Source organism: Arvicanthis niloticus, chromosome 17 (genome assembly GCF_011762505.2).
Source record: "Arvicanthis niloticus isolate mArvNil1 chromosome 17, mArvNil1.pat.X, whole genome shotgun sequence".
Taxonomy (NCBI): domain Eukaryota; kingdom Metazoa; phylum Chordata; class Mammalia; order Rodentia; family Muridae; genus Arvicanthis; species Arvicanthis niloticus.
Window position 1 is genome coordinate 40,992,350 of NC_047674.1, and position 21,067 is coordinate 41,013,416.

General features: G+C 36.7%; 1 protein-coding gene across 3 annotated transcripts in view; it reads left to right on the top strand.

The window, feature by feature from the left end:
* Window positions 1-21,067, top strand: part of Adgrb3 (adhesion G protein-coupled receptor B3) — a 676,641-nt gene that overhangs the window by 474,425 nt on the left and 181,149 nt on the right. The window lies entirely within an intron of this gene.

Here is a 21,067-nt window from a genome sequence, read left to right on the forward strand (position 1 = left end):
TCACAGTCTCACAGACCTCTGTTCAGTTCTAACAGCCTCCAGGTACTTAGCCAGCAAAATGTCACAAAACTGGGAACTAGCCAGAAGGTGCTTTGGTGCACTCTTGGGCCATAATAATGCTACCAAGAAGTCAGCTCAAGAGGTCTATTCGGTATTTTGGAGGCACTACTAATCCTGATCACCACTGATGAGGGGAGGTTGACCCTCAGGAGAAGTTTGAGATGGATTTTTTTTACTCTTGCTCTTGAGGGTCCCCGGAATGTGAAAATGTCAGGAACATTTTACTGGTATTTTAGACTGAATTGCTTGGAGATACTCAGAAGTAATTTTCTAAATTATTACAACATGGCCAGATATGAGACTTCTGCCTCCAACCGTTCTAGCTCAAGTGAGTGTTGAAAATAAAACATTTGCTAAAAAAGACCCCAGATGTGCACTCTTCAAATGGTGCCAATTTTTAACAGCATACCTTCGGCATTCACAGGAAGTGTTCCCTCATCTCGTTCATGCCACACAAACAGTATTTCATCACACTCAAAAGACCTCTGAGCAAGCTGTTCTGTCTCAAGACCTCACTGTATTTTCTCATCCTTCCTGGTTGAATTCTGCCTAAATAGGTCTATCTGCCTCTTTTGTTTCCTACCACAGCACTATGTACCTCTTACCCACTGGTAATTTGTTTAACTTCTATGAGAGCCAAATGGTTCAGAGGATATATAGAAAGATCCAGAAGTGTCATTTCTGCCCCATAAAGAAATTATGACATTGATCAAGCTCTTTAAAACATAAAAACACTTCTCTGTAACATAAAGCAAAGGTTGTTCTTTGCCATACAAGCATACAGGGAAAGCTGTGTTGTATTGGAGAATACAAATGATGGCTTCCTATTGGGGAGATGCCATTGTAAGGGATGGGAGCAAAACCTTGGAAAAGGAGACTGGATGAGGGGAGGGATTCAACAGTGGAATTATAGCATGACAGCTGCCAGAAATTTGTTTACTTAAAGGTACAGGAAATCTAAGTAGAATGCACACACAAGAGAGTATATTAGAAGGTAATCAGCCTTTCTGTCAGTGCTGTCCAGCTGAAAATAAAAGTAAGTAAATGACATAATTTGTAATCATCTAGTCACCATTTTAAGAAATGAAAAGACAAAAATAAATTTAATTCTTGCAACATATTTCATTAAGACAACTACATTATCATTAAAATAGGTAATAATTTTACAAGTTATTTAAGAGTTATTTACTTACACCTTCTTTCTCATAATAAATCTTTGAAAACATATATGTATTTTGTACCTACAACAAATCTCAATTCCTAATAACTACCCTTCAAGCTATGACTGGTGACTTTCATCCGGATGATGTAGTTCATGGGTTGGCTTTAATAAATGAATGTAACGAATAGGTGAATGGATGTATAATAATAAATAAAAATAATTAGGAGCCGACATCATTTTTAATATTTTGTGTGACTTGAATTGAGAAATACATTATATTTCTAAATGGGCTGTTCTGCTTCTGATCCTCTGTAGTTACTTGATTACCAGCAAGGCATTCATCTCTCCTCCGAAAATCCACCGGCTTTAGAGTAAATTAATTCTATTTCTGGTTCTTTAAATGTGTATGTGATTTAGCCCAGGTTGATTAGGGAAAGGTCTTCCTGGGCTCAGTTACTGATATGCATTCTGAGATTAGAGGGGACTTTTTCAAAATGTATACTGGGGACACAATATCCTTTTCTAAAACAAAACAAAACAAAACAAAACAAACAACCTGGAAAACTGTCTCGTTCTGCCATTCCCTGGATGTAACAAAGGACTATTAAGCAGCTGTGTTGCAACTACTTGGAGAGAAAGATTAATTAAGACATAAGAGTAAAAAGGAGGTACACATGATGAAGACAAGAAACCTCAAAATGACACATCATATAGAATAAATACTACCTCAGCCAGCCCCCTTTCAGAGATGTGTAGTCCTGTGATTACTCCTTGCCAGTCAGATACAAGGGGAAGGTACCTACTAGCTTTCTAAATGACGCATCCATCATGACTACAGCCATAACAGTTCTCTGGACTGTGTTGTGGCCTTGAAATAGAAGGTTGTGCAATAAAGAGAAAGGGGCAGAAAAATCTGAGCCTGAGTCCTTAGCAAGAATTCTCATACTGTGTTTGAACACCACATGTATTTGCATGAAAGAGACACAAGCATTTGTCTTACCACAACCATAGTTAGTCTTAATGTTAAAACTAATTCTAATGAGAATACACTACTCTGATAGAATAAGGACCAATATATATAGAGATCTCAAAATATACCTCTTCATATAGATAAAACGTAAGAGAGCGGAAAGACTTTGGGGGTCAGGTGGGGAAGACACTGGAAGTCCCTGTATACCCTGTATAGCCAGGCTAGTCTTCCATAATGAGCAGATACTCAAGCTTTGGTCTTCAGGACAGCCAGAGCATTCGAGCTGGGATTTGGCCCAATCACCCTAGGCTTTGAAAACAGACAGACCAAAGGTCAGAGAAAGCCAGCATTTCTGGGACACCGTGAAGACAGAAGACAGGAAATAGAGACACAAGAATTACAAACATGTCCTTGATCAGATAGAACTCTCCAGAATAGGATATGGATTTGAATTAATATTTTTTATTTGCCAAAACTTGGAAGCCAATGAATAATTATTTCAGTTAGAAAAAATGGCCCTGCTTCATTTATTCATTTTTAATTTTTGTAACAAATGCTCTTTTCCAGGTTATTTCACGGACAAGATAGGCATATGATAACTATTTGCAGTCTTCTAAGTACAAAGGAACACGAGCCTGAACTTAGAAGGAGCAATAGAACTGAAGATGGGCACTTTGGTTTTTGAAAAGCATAGCATTGTGTTAATGGGAGAGATATTACAATAGTTAATTAACCTTGTGGCATTGATTTTTTTTTATCTGATTGTAAGTCATTACCACTCTTTGTCCTTACTCTGCAGAGAACATGACCCACAGGGAGTGGGAACAAGAATAGGTTCAATAATAGCAGATGGGAAGAAAGGTTCAGGGACTGGGACAGTGTGCCCAAACCCCTAAGGATCAGCGTGGGGACAATAAGCACACATTGATGAGAGGGCAGAAAGGATTTCATGACTGAAAAGTGGCCAAAGTAAAAAAGTGAGGGAGGAAACACACAGCCGAGATTGCTTATGTACATATTCATCCAGACATTACTTATAGAAAATATGTCAGCTTAGAGGATGCATTTATCAGAGAGGTGAAGAAATGGGTCGTCTGCCCATTGACGTGTGGAATAATATAGCTTATTACTTTAAATGAAATCATTTATTTATTTTTATTGACATTTTATTCATCACATATACCATTGATTCAAGAATCCCTATTTTTTTAAAGAAACATCTTCCAGTTACACAGATTGAACTAATAACTCTTCTTTCTTTTCTTTCTTTCTTTCTTTCTTTCTTTCTTTCTTTCATCTCTGAAAGTAATATGTATGAACTATGATAACATCAAAGATGCTAAATTTCATTAAATTCAAAAGAACCACAAATTACCAAAGGCTTAAATTTTCTTTGGAGATTTTTGCTGTGTGGTGGCACATACCTTTAATCCCAGCACTCAGGAGGTAGAAGCAATTGGATCTCTGAGCTCCAGACCAGCCTGGTCTATAGAGTATGTTCCAGTACATCCAAGGCTATGTAGAAAGACCCTGTCTTAGAAGAAAAAAAGTTCTCTTTCAAGTTTTTCAAAACTTTTATATAGTTGATATTTTAATAGTTTGATTTTTTGCTTCATTTCACTTTATATTTATTATCAAATGGGCACAGTGCTATAGACTTAAAATGCTTTCATGAAAAGAATTTTGATAGAATATATATAATGTTATTATATTTTAGTAAATATTGTGGTTTCGTGCATATTAAATACTTTTACACTTCAGAAATTGTAACTATTTAAATATTTCTAAATCTTTCAGTCTACTAAACAATATTTTTGTGTATAAACATGTCTTCATGTCAAGATTTCTTGGGTTTGATTACCAAAGCAGAATTATTGAGATGAATGTATAGAGTCCATTTTTTATTCATCCTTACATCTGCATTCCTTTCTAGAGTTTGTCTAATAGACCATCCTGAAAATACCATCTTCTGCCCTAGATTTCAAATCAGGCCAATATATCCCTTTCCAATAACAAAACTCAGGACCTGAATTGTAGAACTGGGAAAGGGATTAGTGGTTAAGAGGTCTTGACTCTCTTGCAGAGGTCTCTAATTCAGTTCACAGCACTGCATTCACATTCACAGACTCATACACAGAAATACATGTATTACACACACATATATATATTATATATATACACATTATATATCATACATTATACTATATAATATATATATACAATATACTATATAGTATATATACATTCTACTATATGTATTATACACACATATATACACACATTTTCATAGGGAATATATATATCATATACACAAATATATATGCATATATATATATTATTAGAAACAATAAAGTAATTCTTTACCAAAAGACCTGAAATGCCAAGAAGCACAATATCTGCAGTGATCCCCACTTTAAGCTTCTGACTCTCTCTCCTCCTTACTCAGATCAGTCCTGCATCTCACGTTGACACCAGACTGACTCATCTCAAGGATATCTCTAATGCGTCTTCTCTATTCAAATTTCTCAGCAAAATGCAGACACTTCATCCTAACAATCACACACAGGGTAGCTTTTCCCAGAATTTCCATATGTCTCCTGCATCCCAGCCTGTCCAGGGAATCTGGTCTGTTACACTTCACTTATACCAAGACTTCTGAAGAACCTGAGATTCTTGCCTACTTGCAGACTATTAGGTTGGCCTGTTGTTCTGCTGACACTAAAACTGTACTGGAATAGAGGCTGGATCAGAGGCAAAGGGCGGGGTATAATATAACTTGTTTGCTGCAGACACAAGAGTTAAAGTCTCATCATTATTTTAGCCAGCTCCTCACACTATAGTCTTTCTTCATCTGAAGATAATTTTCCCTTATTTTCATCAAGGATATTATCCCCACTTTATTTGAAGCAACCTAAGTGAGCGAAGACTCCTCTTCTTACAATCATAAGAGCCTATTACAAGAACTAATTAGTTATAACCACACTGAGATGTATTTAACAACTGACTCTCCAAGGAAAGGGCCCTAATTTGAAACTGCAAACTTAAGGCTACAGAATAAAATAATATCAGAAAGATGTGTGCAATTGACTCACGGCCCTGTTGAATTCACTCCAACATATCATGTGGTTGAAATGCTGAATAAACCTCAGTAATTTCATCTTATTTTTTTAACTACTTCCTTGCAAATTTTCAAAAGACTCTGAGCTGTTGTATTAAAGTTTCCTATTATTGTCATATGACTATGACCCTCTACCTACATACGACTCTTCCATACCAACAAAACACCCTATGGGACGATTTAGCTTTCTCTTACATTTCGGAGGAGTCATATTGTTTATGTTTTTATGTATTACCCTTAAGTACATTCCTTTCTTCTTGTTGTAGTTTGGTTAAATTGGAGATTACTTAGTGTGTTTTGAAATGCCATTCTATAAAAGCCTCTTGACTTGATTTCAAATTGAAAGAGTTCCATTGAAACAGAAAAGCTACAAGTACTTAGTGCCTTTTGCCCTGACGCTGATTTGGAATTATTACAGTAATTTCTTCTGTTGTAAGTGCTTCGATTTATAAGTGGTAAAGACACTGAACTCTAAAAGCAAAGTGTTTAAAAAGTAGAGTGCTTTGGGTCTTTGGGAAACCTCAATTCTTTCAAACTTCAACCTGAGAACGAGTCCAATAACTTTTAATTGCTGAATCCTATAGACCCAAGATTTAGATCCAAAGACCCTTAACAAAACACACATAAAGCACTCAAAGTGGTTTGATGCACAGATTATTGATTCCAATTTTTGATTATTCTGTAATTAAGAACATGTTGAAGAGTAAAAATATATCCATATTTTAATATTCTATAGTAAATTGCATCTAATGTTTTAAAGTTTCTAAAGTGTGCATGTGTGTGTGTGTGTGTGTGTGTGTGTGTGTGTGTGTGTGTCTGTGTGTTCATGTGTCAGAGTTTTCTGAAACAATACAGACTTGGAAATATATGAATGAAAATAAACTTCATAGGAATGAGCAAACTTGTTTTTAAGAAAGAAAACATCCTCGAAGATCCTATGCTCCATAAACCTAAAAATGTAAAAAATTGTGACATTGATCTTCCTTGAACTATATAATGCAACATGTAAAAATTTAAATGTTGCAATAGTTTTATAGTAAGTGAAGTAAAAATACATGTTCAAAAAAATTATGCATAAGACAATTGTATTGTATGTTGTCTACAATCTATTATGATGTGCAGACCACAGAGAATGAAAAGCCTTTTTCAATCTTCATAACTTCGGTAGGAGTGAAGCCTAGTGACCATTATATTGGTCTCTAGCAAAGAAACAGATTGATCAGGTTCATGGTCCACTGTCTCTAGATGTGGTATGTTGTGACTGAAATCAGTGGTTGTCTGATGGCTCATCTATTACAAAGAAATAGATCCCCATCTGCTGACTTTGAGGACCATTCCATCATTTGGTACACACTGCTATGAGAGCCTGACAGATTGGTGTGACAGTTTGCCGACTCTCATGGAAAAATGTATTATTCTACCACCCAAATTAAAAAATGAAACAAAACAAAACCAACCATTCGCTTTATTATAGTTACCACCACTACAACCACCAACTCATCAAAAAAAAAAAAAAAAAAAAAAAAAAAAAACCACAGAGTAAGAAAAATTTAAAGAAAATACTGAGAAAAATACATCTCTAGTTTGTTTGCATGTATTATTTGTACATAGGATTTCTGTTAAATAAAATCAGCACCCTCAAACATTTACAAAATGTATGAGTAATGTTGTTTCCATCTTTATTGAAGTTGCAAACTCACATGACTCTGCTGACTTACCTACTAAAGACTTTTGACTTTCAAAAGATTTTAGCTTACTCAGTTTCATTATAAGTACAGAGACGTACATGGATCATTGTTAAAAGATAAAAGATGCTTTCATGTGAACTTAGATTTAAAATTCATACTGAATGGGAAAATACTGAAAATGAGAACATTTTGATAATTATCCATATTTCTACAGTACATCATTTTAATGGGGGTATATTTGTTGACTAGAAAATAGTTTTAAATGTTATTTTAAAGTTACTTAAGAATTTATTTTTTAAATACCTGATCTAAAATATTTTATTCAAAGTCTGTAAAGATATTTTTAAACTTGTGGAGAGGACGGTCTATTTTGTACTCATTGGATAAGGTTTGCCAAAGGGTTTGCATACTTTTAAAAAGATATATTTATTTGTTTATTTTCTTAATGGGTATGCACATGCACGCACACATGCTTATCTCCATGCCTGTGTGTCTAGGAAGAGGGCATTGGATGCCCTGGAGCTGGAGTTGCAGGTGGTTCTAAGCCACAATATGTAGGTGCCGCTGAGAACTGAACCATGGTCCACTGCAAAAGCAGCGAGCTCCTTTAACTACGGAGCCATCTCTTCAGCCTGACTATTCTTTTTCATTGTTGTTTTTAATTAAACACTAGATAAGTTCTTTTTAGATTTTCTGAAGTAGGATTAGTCTTCAAATTGTGTCTTATAAACAACAACTTGCACATGGAAAAACAAGAGAAATAGATATGGTTCCACTTGTTTTAAGAAAACAAACTTTAGTGAAAATTTAGAATCTGATAGCTTTAGCGTATGACTAGCTTGCCTTCTCTAGCCCTATTATTTATGAAATATAGGTAACCTGATTCACAGATCTTTATACATAGACATATCAATTTAAAATGTTGGTTTTAGCTCTTCTTGCTCAAGGGGCTACTTGGAGAACGGGTAAGACCCCGCACATACTACATAAAAAGAAAACGTCTGTGTTACTGCAACACCAGTATAGACCAGATCCAGGGACATTTTCACACAGAACAGAACATATTACATCCCTCCAAGTATGAACACACTTTTTTTTTTTAACTGTTGCTTTTCATTTGTATCTTCCACCATTCACACTATGTGTCCCCTGAATAGTGAGATGCTTTCTGAACTCTTAAACAAAACCAACTTCAACTTTATCACCTATCTTACAAGGAACCAGTTGATCTTCTTTCAGGTTGCTGTATTTAGGTCTCAATTCCTGTAATTGAAGGAATGTGTGTGTGCCCCTTATCTTTCAAAGGCAGGCCCTTCCTTATCATTGAGTTTTAAATTGTGACGAATACAAGATGACTTCTGTACCTGCTGAGAAGAAATTAGCATACTGTGAATTCCCAAATGGTCAGTGACCATTTGCAATGCCTTGTGCAATAATCTGATACCAAATACATTTTGAATTTGTGATTTCAATGAAGTGTCTGTCGGTTAAATATATTCTTTAGTTAGGAACATCCAGTCCACATAGGCAAAAGGATCCAAAGCAATCCAATGTCTAAAAGAAAGGCACACATAGCTCTAGATTTAAAACCACATGGGGTGTCGGGGTGATATGAACAGGGGGAACAGATAACAAATCCCTGGGTGAAGAGTTCTGCTAACAGATCTGAACAAAGCTTGCTCAGAGGGGCAAAAGAAACTGTGTATCCTCCAGTAGATGTTCAGGTTACTCTTCAAATATGTTACCAAATGAAAGAGCTAAACCAAGCCTGCTTTACCTTACAACACTTCACTAACAAAATGGAATGTAAAATTTTATCCTGCGCATTGGCCACAACTTCACTAAAAGACAACTTTCAGGTTTTTACAGGAGCCATGCTGAATTTCAGTCTTCTGCAAAAGCCAGGAGGAGAGTTCTGCATATCTTTAAATGTGGCCAGGCAAAATAATTATATATAATTAAGTTCTGTCAACTGCTTGGATTTTAATCCCATACACAGATGAATCGGTTCTTCGTTATTTAGATTAAGCTATGGGACTGGATTAAGTAGGATGCTAAATGGTATAGCTGAAATGTTATTACTTTTTATCAGTTAGTTACCCTTTGTGGTTTCTAAAAATTAAGGGATCTCAAATCAATTAACATTGTATGTATGTTTATGTGAGGGGTATGGATGAGGAAGTAGGACCAAGAGAAAATATAATAAATATAATCAGTTTTGTTTGAAAAATCTGCTAAATGGGTCTTTTTTTTTTTTTTTTTTTTTTTTTTTTTTTTTTAAGAAAATGATGTATTTTGGTTGACTGGGTTTAGTGTACCAAGTTGTGGTGGTACAGTTGACTGGCTTTAATGTACCAAGCTGTGGTGGTACATGCCTTTAATCCTTCCACTTGCCAGGCAGAGGCTGGTGGATCTCTGTGAGTTCCAGGACAGCCAGAGCTACACAGAGCAACCCTATCTTGAAAAACCAAAATAATAATAATAATAATAATAATAATAATAATAATAATAATAATAATAATTTGAACACAAAATGTAATGTTTTTAATTAAAATGTTTACTCACAGTATGGAATTGGAAAGTCAAGACTGATGGGTAAGAATTTTGCCACACAGGAGACATTAATGAAGAACACCTTTTGTTTGTATGAAGTGTCCACAGATGTGCTAAAATTATAATGAGCCATCTGTATAATGATTATACCTGACAAGTTTAATAGCCAATGGCCCATATTAGACTTGGTCTTTATGAAACGATAGTTTCATTGAAAATGAAATTATGTGACTCATGATATTCAAATCCAGACGGCGAATGTAGCTTCCGAGATAATGTCATTTGGCACTATTCATGCTGTGGCTTATCAGCCTCTTTGAAGAGATTACCGGGTAAATGTGTTTCCTGGAGTTCAGCCAACTGGAAAGCAGAACGAGAATCAGTTACTTCTATTCCAGCACAATTTGGAGAAACATGTGTTCTATGTAAACACTCACCATACAGGGTCTTTCAAGAGCCTACCTGTCTATGACCCTTCCCGGCTTCTGACAGAGAAGGCTCTTGAAGGAAGAAAACAGCTAGAAATGCCACTGGAGGTACACAACAACTTCTGACCCATTGTTTACACACAGAGTCCTGAAATCCCCTATTATGATGGAGGACCTGGAGGCTCTATAGACCTTTGAATTTGTGCTCATTCATAAACTAAATTACTATCTAAGTTGTGCAAGCGTGAGCCTATGATTTGTTGATGAAAGATTCTGATTGTTTATAGAAATCATATAGAGACGTGATCTATTTTGAAGGAGAGTTTCTTGAACTCCTCACATTGCTGTTATATGTTTATCTTTATGTTGTTTTTAGGTAGAATAAGGTCTGGAACCATGAAATAATTGTTTTAGTTAAACTAAATAATCACATGTGTATTTTGCCTTTATGCTAAGCAGATAGAAAAAGGAGTATTCTCTTATGAGGTAAATTTTCCTCTGGAATTTTATCCAAGAAACCTTCTAGGGTATTTTTACTATATCTCCTTCCTAGAGTCCATGGCCTAGCTTTTATCCCGTGAATTTCTACTACGGACTCATTATTTCTTGTTCCACCAGCACATTGCAAGGCCTTAAGAACAAAGACAAAGGGCCATGAAACTAACTTTCAAAAAAATGACTTTAAAATTATTTTTTTAATTATTTGAATTATGACTGATGAAGTTCCTTAGAATATGCACGCATATGTTGTAGAAACCGTTTGTTTTCATTCATTATTGGGCTCCACAAATCAATTAAGTGTAATTATAGATGCCTCTTCATATGTAGCAAATTTAAGATTTATAGCCTATGTGTATGAATATAAAATATAGAAACAACATATCACGAACTCATTGGTATTTTATACTAGGAAAATATTTAAGCATAATTAGAAAGTTGTATTCCCTGCCCATTTTCTTCCTCTACAGATGCACTCTGTGACATTATACTCTCTGAGCTTCTTTTAGAACACTGTGTGTACTTCCAACAGGCTTTGAAGCAGAAGCAAAAGTGCAGTTTCACAATTTGGAGATACCGCATGCGCGTCAGAAACCACTAAGTTTATTAACAACCTCTTCTCTGTGAAAGAAGCAGAATAGGGGGCTCATCAGTATAGACTGTGGCTGGGAGATGGTTGCTTTGGGATTCTTCACCTAAAGATTCTTACTAGTTCACCAATGATGGCAGGTACACTGGCACCACTCATGTGGAGGTCCCTACCATTGTCTGTCCTCCGTGGTGCTATTCTGCATTAATAGTTTTGCATCAGCAATGACAGAGCTCAGGATTCATTACCGTCACAGGTAAAAGAGATGAATATATGTCTGTTGTTACTGCTTTGTGAGGTGCTCAGGGGAAATATTAACATGACTGTAATCAGGGTCTACATACATTAATACCCACATTCATTCCCGAGAAGAAAAATTCTGTCTGACCAAAAAAAAAAAAAAAAAAAAAAAAATGCAGCCTAGCTCAGTACGGCTGTCTTTAGGGATTTTCTCAGAATTATAAGCAGGAACATCTATTATAATGTAGGTCAATTTCTTCTACAATGAATCAGCAGTTGACCTTAGACTGTTCATCAATAAAATTCGACTGCCTTTACTTTGTAAGATACATACAGTGTGTGTTGAATTTAATTTACTAATTATAATGTCACTTTATTGTAGAAAAGAAAAACCCTTTGTAGTCTCTAAGCATAAAATCTCATATTTATATGGTGGTGTTGGATTAACAATATGCTTTTATATACTTAATTTCATCCGATCCTTAATCTGATCTATCAACAAGTATTCCTAGCCATTAGAAGTAAGATAGCAGCCTTCTACTATTACAAACTGACTTAAGATTGTATAACATTCTTGAACCCTGGGCTGAAATCTATGGCTTTTCAGTCTTGATTCAATGTCTTTTTCATACTGCCTTGTGGTTCTACTTAAAATCAGTCAAAATGATTCAAACTTTAAATAATGTAAGGGTTTTTTTTTTTTACATACAAAAAAATTGTTTTCCAGGTAGATGGCTAAGAAGTTGTAGCCTTTATCTAAAATCATACAAATAATGAAAATTATAGACCAAATGGTTTTTCTTTGACAAACAGTAATACGATCATATTGAATTGGCTTTTCAAATTAGCATTAGTATTAAAAAAGAAAAGAAAATCACTTCTGATGTAGTAAAATAAGAAAGTGACCCTAATGTGTTGCTACTATATGATTCATAGTAACAGTGATATGATTATACAGTGTGGTTACATCACAGATGCTTCAGCATGGTTTTGAAATTGTTACTTCCTGCTTTGATTACCTTGTTGTGGAATATAGACTTGATGGGGCAAAGCTGGGGTACGTGAAGCACACTACACTGTAACTTCCTGGACAGTCTACTATATGCCAGTTAGCTTGTTGTATGCTGTAGCTGTGACTCTGCCCTGGCTATGACAGAGAAATAAATTGAGTAAAGATAGTGAGGGGACAGGAAAATAAAACAGTGAAGAAACCATTTCCACACGCTAAATGTTGTGATTGCATTGAACAGTACTAACTAGTTTGAAAAGAAGGATATTAGCCCTTATAGGTAGCTATAAGTTACTGCTTCTAAGTCAATGTAGGGAAGAAAAAGTATTTTAAAGACGGTGCAAAAAGAACAAGAATTCTTAGCCATAATCCTTAGCCCTAAAACTTTTTTTTTTTTTTTTTTTTTTTTTTTTGGTTTTTTGAAACAGGGTTTCTCTGTGTAGCCCTGGCTGTCCTGGAACTCACTCTGTAGACCAGGCTGGCCTCTAACTCAGAAATCCGCCTGCCTCTGCCTCCCAAGTGCTTAAATAAGGGATTAAAGGCATGTGCCACCACTGCCCAGCCTACCCCCAAAACTTTAAATATTTGGGGGTTGTTTTTCTTACTGCCAAGTAGGCAAAAGTAAGCTGTTGATTTTGGGGGGGTGTATTTACAAATCTCTTGTGCAATCTTGATTCTATGTTCTTTATTTCATTTTCAGTGCTAGGGATTGAAACACAGCCTGGAAAATTCCAACCATACCACCTCTGAGCTACATCACTTGCTGACATTTCAGCAGGCAGAAATGTCCTGGTACACTCAGAGTTTTTCACCATGGATCTTTATGATGAGTTTTCACTTGGCAACATGTTTCCACGTTACTTAGTGCTAGGGAGAAGAATATTATTATCTAGATTATTACTTCCCCAAAACATACATACATACATACATACATACATACATACATACATACATAAACACACACACACACACACATACACACATACACACACACATATATATATATGACATAAAGTTGATGGATATCCATCATGTTACTTTTCAATATCCAGGAAGTTATCCTAAATTTGATTTCTCTGTGCTTTTCAAACAAGGCATGGACTTGTTCTCTAAAACTCCCTGGAGTACTCGGTCATATTTTCAGCATAGCTCATGCCTATGATCTGTATTCAGTCCTTCCCATTCTATCATCCAGCTAATTTCACCCACCATATTCAGCCAGGTCTTTTTCAGACTCGGTATTCCTTCCATCTTCAGTAGAGATTAGGCAGCTATGATAGGGAAGGATGAGATAGCTAGACAGTGAGTGACTTTGAACAAGAAAAAGAGAGTAAGACAGAAAAAACACCCGAGAAAGCACATCACATATTAAGCGAACACTACTGTATTCTTTCAGGGCATACTTGAAGCATGAGAAACCCAGGCTGGTAGAATGAGAAAACAGGACCAGAACAAAGGGAAGCAGCTTCTACTCCATTACTCTTGGGGCCCGGGTGTTTGTGTCGTGTTTTCCAGTTGTATCCATTCAAATGCTCATCTTTATAAAGTTTCTTTCTTCCCGGTTTTTTCTCCCCATCTCTCTTCTATTCGTAACTCTTCACACGAACAAGCTCCAGCTGATATTTACTCTTGATTCTGTATTAATTCTTCACTCCTGAAGCCAAAGAAATGTGGATTCATGTTTTAAAATGTTGTTTTCTTTTTAATTAGGTATATATACAGTGAGATGAAGATGGACTATGAGCGTGAGACTCGGGTGCTTGTAGGGTTGAGAAGTGAGTGGCAGGTCTCTTCAAACTGGTGTTCTAGGAAGTTGTGAGCCACCGGATGTGGATACAGAGAACGGAACTGAGAGCCTCTCTAAGTCCTATACACTCTTTCATGCTGATCCTTCTTTCTAGCCTTCATTTCAATTATTTGAATGTTGCAAATCCATGATTTTCAACATGTAGATCGAGGCCCTCAAAGGTGACACGTATCAGATCTCCTGCATACCAGATATGTACATTACAATTCACAACAGCAGCAGAATTACAGTTATAAAGTAGCAATGACATACCTTTATGGTCATGTGTCACCACAACATTTGGAACTGTGTTAAAGAGTCACATAATCAGGAAGGTGGAGCACCACTGTTCTAAGTCATATGGTGGAAATGAGAAAGACTCTTACCCAAGGAGCATGGGATATAACATTGCTGAACATGGTGTGACTGGGCTATGCTTACCCTGTTCCTTGTAAGAAAGTAATGCCCACTCTACTCCTCACAGGGTGGTCATATATTGTCATGGAAATACTGGGTAAGTTACATGGTTGCCCAAGAGTCGAAGAATGCTATTGCTGGATATTCTGACTAGAGGATTTTTAGGTTTCCTAGAACTATCATTTTCTTGTTCCGTCCTGATGAAGACCATAATTTGGCAGCTTAAGATGAAGAAGTAAATACTTCAAGTTCCATTCCTGTTACTACCATTAGGGTATCGACTGGTAGAGAATGAGCCTGGAAGTGAGTCACATTGGCTTCTAGATGTGATCCCACCAGTTATAGTTCAAATGTGAAAATACTCTCATCAGCTAACCTCTTCACTGAACTAAAAGGATTTTAGTGCTCCAAAGATCTGAGACCAGCTGGAAGGTGGTTGGCTTATGTAGCTATAAGTGTCTAGCAACTCAAATGTGAGTCGAGCAAAGCATAACAGCATGATAAAGTTAGGATATTTTAATGTGCAGCTACACATAAAGTTCCTGGTACATACCACATACTCAAAGGTAGCTGATAATGTTTTACATTTATGATGTAGACAAATGGCTAGGAAGGATGTGTGTTTGTAGAACATTAGAATCAGCAGAAACATAGACCGTACTACTTATGAAGAGCAATGAAGGAGAAAAGATACCCCCATGTCCTAGGGACTGGGGGATAAGCTTCCTTACCTCCTATGCAATCTTGGCAGAATATGAAACTCTTGAAACATTTCTGTTTTCTAAGTTCCACTACACGAAATACTTCAAAACTACATGGGCTGGTGGTATCTTCCCCACACTTGAAGACATAAAATTTTCAGTGTATGAAACAATTTAACTGAATTAGTTTCACACTCTTGTCCCCACACTTTCTTATTGAGTTCTCTGAAGGAGATTATTGGTTTTGCACTTTGGAGAAATTAATACACGGAGGTTTTATTTACACGAAGTCAGGCCAAACAGGATCTTAACACTATTCATAGACCCTACCTCTTCATCTCTGATCTATACCACCTTTCTAAACGTCACTTTAAATTTAACTTTCTTTTTCTTCTTCTTCTTCTTCTTCTTCTTCTTCTTCTTCTTCTTCTTCTTCTTCTTCTTCTTCTTCTTCTTCTTCTTCTTCTTCTTCCTCTTCCTCTTCCTCCTCCTCCTCCTCCTCCTCCTCCTCCTCCTCCTCCTCTTCCTCTTCCTCTTCTTCCTCCTCCTTCTTACTCTTCTACTTCTTCCTCCACTTCCCCTTCCATTTCGTCTTTCTCTTCTTCCTTCTTCTTTCCTTTCCTCCTCCTCCTCCTCCTCCTTCTCCTCTTCCTCCTCTTTCTTCTTCCTTCTTCTTCTTCTTCTTCTTCTTCTTCTTCTTCTTCTTCTTCTTCTTCTTCTTCTTCTTCTTCTTCTTCTCCTCCTCCTCCTCTTCCTCCTCCTTCCTCTCTCTCTCTCTCTCTCAACTATAAATGTTTTATTTATCTTTTGAAGTCTGTGTTTCCAGAAACAAGTACTGACTTAGAAGAAATGCTGAATATTCTGATAAAGCTGGTGATTGCCTAGAGAATATCCATTTACTTCTGAATAGAAGAAGTTTTCATCTATCTTCTAATATTTGTGATGTAAGGCACAGGTTGTAAAGCCACATGCCTTTTGCATAATAAGAACCTCGCATCCCAATTTCATGTGGATTAATTCTAATAAGAGTTCCACATAGTAATACATCCATTGTATCCATCTTCATAAAGTATCAAACAGGTCAGTCTTTCTCTATGGTTCTGTTCTGAGGCCCTGGGTTGAGACTCCAGTGGATGACTTTTAGGGAAACATGATTCACTCTGAATCACTTATGTGATGGGAGAATTGATCTCTCTGGCTCATGTGTTTTGTTTTTATTTAATGAGGCAATTCTCTGGTTTATCAAAGGGAGATTTATCACCTAATGAGAGGAGGTACAGCATAGTAGAAAGGGCACGGGACTTGGGGTCAGACAGATCCATTTGAATCATTACTGCAGACACGTTATCTCACCTCTCAAAGCTCTAATATTTCATCTACAACATCTCAGATGATACTACTCTTTTGAGTGTTGTGAGAATTAGAAATAATTATCCTTAACACTCTGTCAACCATATCTGGATGTGTTGTGTGGGTGCCTAATAGTGCCTATTACATTGTTAATATTAACATTATATATACTTGTTATCCTTTGAGTGCAAGAAAGATAATATGTAATCAAAAGTTCTGCTAGTATTTTCCAGTCTAAAGTAAAATTTTGCTGATTAATTTAATATTCTTAGCTTTTATATTTAGTAGTGTTATTCCACGAGCTACTTCAGCGAGTTGGCTGGCTACTCTTTTTTAAATTTTCCTTTTTTACATATAGTAAGTGCTGAAAATGTTACATGTTGTATTACACTGGGAAATGAACTAATTTCGGCCTAAATTTTTTAAAGTGCCTAAGGATCATTGTTTAAATGGCTGCTTTTTTAAAAGATTGTTGGATTTTTTCACTTGCAACCTTACATGAAAAACTCTGGTAAAATGTTGACTCTGTCTGGTGCTTGAGAGTACAAAAGTATATATATATATATATATATATATATATATATATATATATATATGGTCATGTGTGTCCTTGAGAATGTTAATTCATGAAAAAGGCATAAAACAGTACATGGTCTATGGACTCTGCATTGACATTTACAGTTCATCTGTGCTAAACATGGAATTTCTGGACCCCTTAGTCCTCTACTCTATGTTCCATACCATAGACCCAGGGTATTAGAAGCCATATGTTATTTAAAACATTTCTATTCACATCACTATCAAGTGCAGGTGTTTCAAAGATGTGGGTATAGTATCAAATAAAGGCAAAAAACTAAACACTAAGAAAGAGGATAAAATAAGGCCTTTATCAGACTGACCCATTCCCAGAATCCTTTGAGAAACCTTTCATTCTCATGTGTTTTTTCCTACCTGTACTAAGCCATTCCACCTGTCTTCCCTCAACTCAGATGTCTCTCTTTTAGTTCCTGAACACCCAATGCTTCTCTGGGGATTTGATTCATTTGCATTTATGAGAATAATTTTAAGTTCATCAAAACAGAAGAATTACCATTGTAGCCTTTGTTAGCCTTCTCCACTTGACTAAAAACAGGATTTTGTCAGGTTTTTGTTTATAATCAAATCTCATCATCTAAAGTAGAGACTGGAAGACACTAGACAGCCAAGATTGCCAGGCTCAGTAAGATACTTACTGTTCCGGATGCTGCCTGTATGTTTCTTGTGAAGAATGAACTTAGCATCTGAAAATGGGGAAGCAAGTCATCATAACAAAACAGCAGCAATTCCACTGTGGTAAAGCAGGAAGAAACTCAGCACATTTAATAAGAAGAAAGTAAAAGGGGAGCCCATGGGAAAGTCGTATGAGATAACTCTTGAGTAATTAACTGGGGACAAATCCTGTTGTGCTTTCTATTTGTACTATGGAAGTTGTGGGGTTTGTGTAAATCCTCAAAGACTCTGTGGACTGAAAGAATGAGTGAGTGACCAATCTAAACGTGCTTGTTTGTGAGTTTTTGTGTGTGTGTGTGTGTGTGTGTGTGATTTGTTCCACTTTATCGTTCTATATAGTCTAATCACTGCATTTATTAAAATCCAAATAATCCGACCATTTAACATGAATTAAACTGCTCTAGGCCTGGGCTCATTTGGGCATGTGATGAGAACCAGAGTATGTGACTAAATGGAGTTGCATCACTAGATCCTTCCAGTGCAGGCAAGGGTGCTGTTGGATATGTGCCAAGAGAAGGTGCTATTTGAAAGAACTGAGTGTGGCAGTCGGTACCTCTGGTACCTCTGGACCCTGAAAACTCGAGCTCCTTCATGTTTTTTTGTATTGCCTAGCTGGTGATTGTTAGTACTTTCTACTATGTTACTATTTGGAAGGACATGATTTCTTAGTAGACCAACTGCCTTCTGAGTATCCTATTGTTTAGACTATCCACACAGGCTTCAGCGTTAAGGCTGCTTTTGAATCAAGATGGACAACCTTGTACAGTTAAATTGCCACTGTCTCGTTCCAATGTTCTTGAAATGGGGCTGATAATACTTTTTATAACATTGCTGTGAGAATTTAACAAGACAACCCATTTCCTGTATTTTGAGTTCCTGGTACAGATAATGGGCTCAAGAAACATGAGTTTACCCCCATTGTATCCAGGAAAAAGATAACGCTTTCCTGGCATTGCATCTTAAAATGATTATTTCTACATGCTTAGCAAAGTCTAGTTTGGGTCAGCCCCTTTGTAGAACACTTCATCCTCATATCAGAAGCTCACACAAAATATTCTTCTATTAGGATGGGAACATTCTCAGAAACAAGAGCACATTGCTTGGGATAAATGTGAGATTGTAGAAAGCTCCTGAGAAGATGCAGCTTGGACTGTTGATCATCAATCTGCTTTATTGATGAGTCGTTGGAGATCGTTTGAATTCTATTCTTCATGGCCATTGCCACAATATAGGAGATGACATAATTCTTATCATCGTCATCTTGCAAGCCTTTTAATAAATTGTAAGTGATTATTTGTGTAAGTGTCCCAGGAACCCATACACGCATACTAAAACACAAGATAATGGAGGAAGAGAAGAAGCAACTTCCGGCTCTGTCGTTTTCTTTCTGAGGTAGAAGTGAAATGTTTCTCTGTTAAGGTAGCTAGAACTTGCTGTTGTTTTTCTAGCTTATGAACATTTACATTTTCACCAGAAATGGACTTAATTTAAAAAGTCAGAAAAGCATATTGAGTCTGGGATCTTCTCTTGTTAAGTACTGATTTCTACAATGTTCTTAAAAACTGAAATGCAGACACCAACTAGTTAGAGCAGAGCCTTCATTTTATGATTGCAGCTATTTTGGTCTTGGTAACTTGAAGAAAATCTCTAGATACCCTGTGCTTGACATTAGCTTGGCAAGCGTATAGCACAGATGTGGCAGAGGGAACATTAAGGCTAATTTTATAACATCAATCTGTTGTCATCGGTATACAAATGAAATTAAACCCACATTGACAGATGAAATTAGGGAAGAGAGACGTGTGGATTAGGAAGAATCAGGGGCCTGTGACTACAAACCCTGGTGACACCTAAGATAGGACATTGGCAGCCGTAGTCTGAACCACAACAAGAACTTCTCTATATGCCATTTTGACTGCACTAAATGCTCTGACTGAAAGCGTAATGCTTCTGTTCCAACTGGAACCAAAACATCTATACAGGTACACATGGTCCTTATGACCTTCTGGAAGCTGTAACTTGTTGTGCAAGCCCTCCTTCACTTCCTTTCCTATGTGACCATCAGAGGTAGCAAGTCTATGAGTGAGTGCTGTGGAAAAACTGGAGGTGACAACTCCTGGATCCCCCAAGGGAAATAAAAGCATGGCGAGACAGAAAGAAGGGTGGCAGAAAAATGCTTTACAAAGCCAAGGTCACGACTCCTTATATTTGCAGTTTCAGATGGACATTGTCTATTTTTTGATTCAGGTGGACACTATCTGTTTGTTGATTCGTTATAGAAATGGAGGAAAGCAGATTTCCTCAGAGTGTTTGACTTCACAGCTCTCACAGGAGAACCTTTATTCATTCTCTTTCCTCATGTAGCCGTGCCTTGTCAAACACCCTTCACTTTCTCTAGACTTTTCAGATGTCTCTACCTGGATTATTTCCCTCTTAACAAATAGCTCAGAGGCAAGACAGCACAATCAGCATGCCCCCCTCACCTCAAGTACCTCTCTTGTTACTGTTGATGTGACTCTTCTTTTTCTGAAAACCTCAATTGCAAAGTCTTCACACAATTGCTAGTATGTGCTGCATCTTCAATCTGGTACCCTCATTTCGTCCTGGTTTCTTCCTTCCTTCCTTCCTTTCTTCCTTTCTTTCTTTCTTTCTTTCTTTCTTTCTTTCTTTCTTTCTTTCTTCCTTCCTTCCTTTCTTTCTTTCTTTCTTTCTTTCTTTCTTTCTTTCCTTCTTTTTTAAGGTGCTCTACATTTCTTACTTATCTCAAACTGTCTCTATTTCATTATTCTTTTTTTGGAAAGGTTTTCTACTCCCCCATTGCTATTCCTCACCTAATTCTTACACACTTACACACACACACACACACACACACACACACACACACACACACACACAGTCTTATATATCCTACTTTGCTTATTTATTATTTGGAGGCCTGTTTAGTAGCCCACAGAGTTTTCCTGAGGTTATATCGTTGACCCTGAGTATAGAACTAACTGTTGGAGCCCAGTAGGCTTGCCAGCAGGAACACAAATAGACACTGTGCCTTCCTCTCTCTCTCTCAGAATCTTGTGATTGCCAATAGAACACCATGTTCTGGGGTCCTAGAGGTCTTTTCCCATCCTTAGCTAACTGTTAGGAGAATCCAGCTTTTTATGTATCCAGTGCCAGTATGCACAGCTGCTATGAGTTATGATTGCTATGGCTATCTATTCCACCATCTCATGGA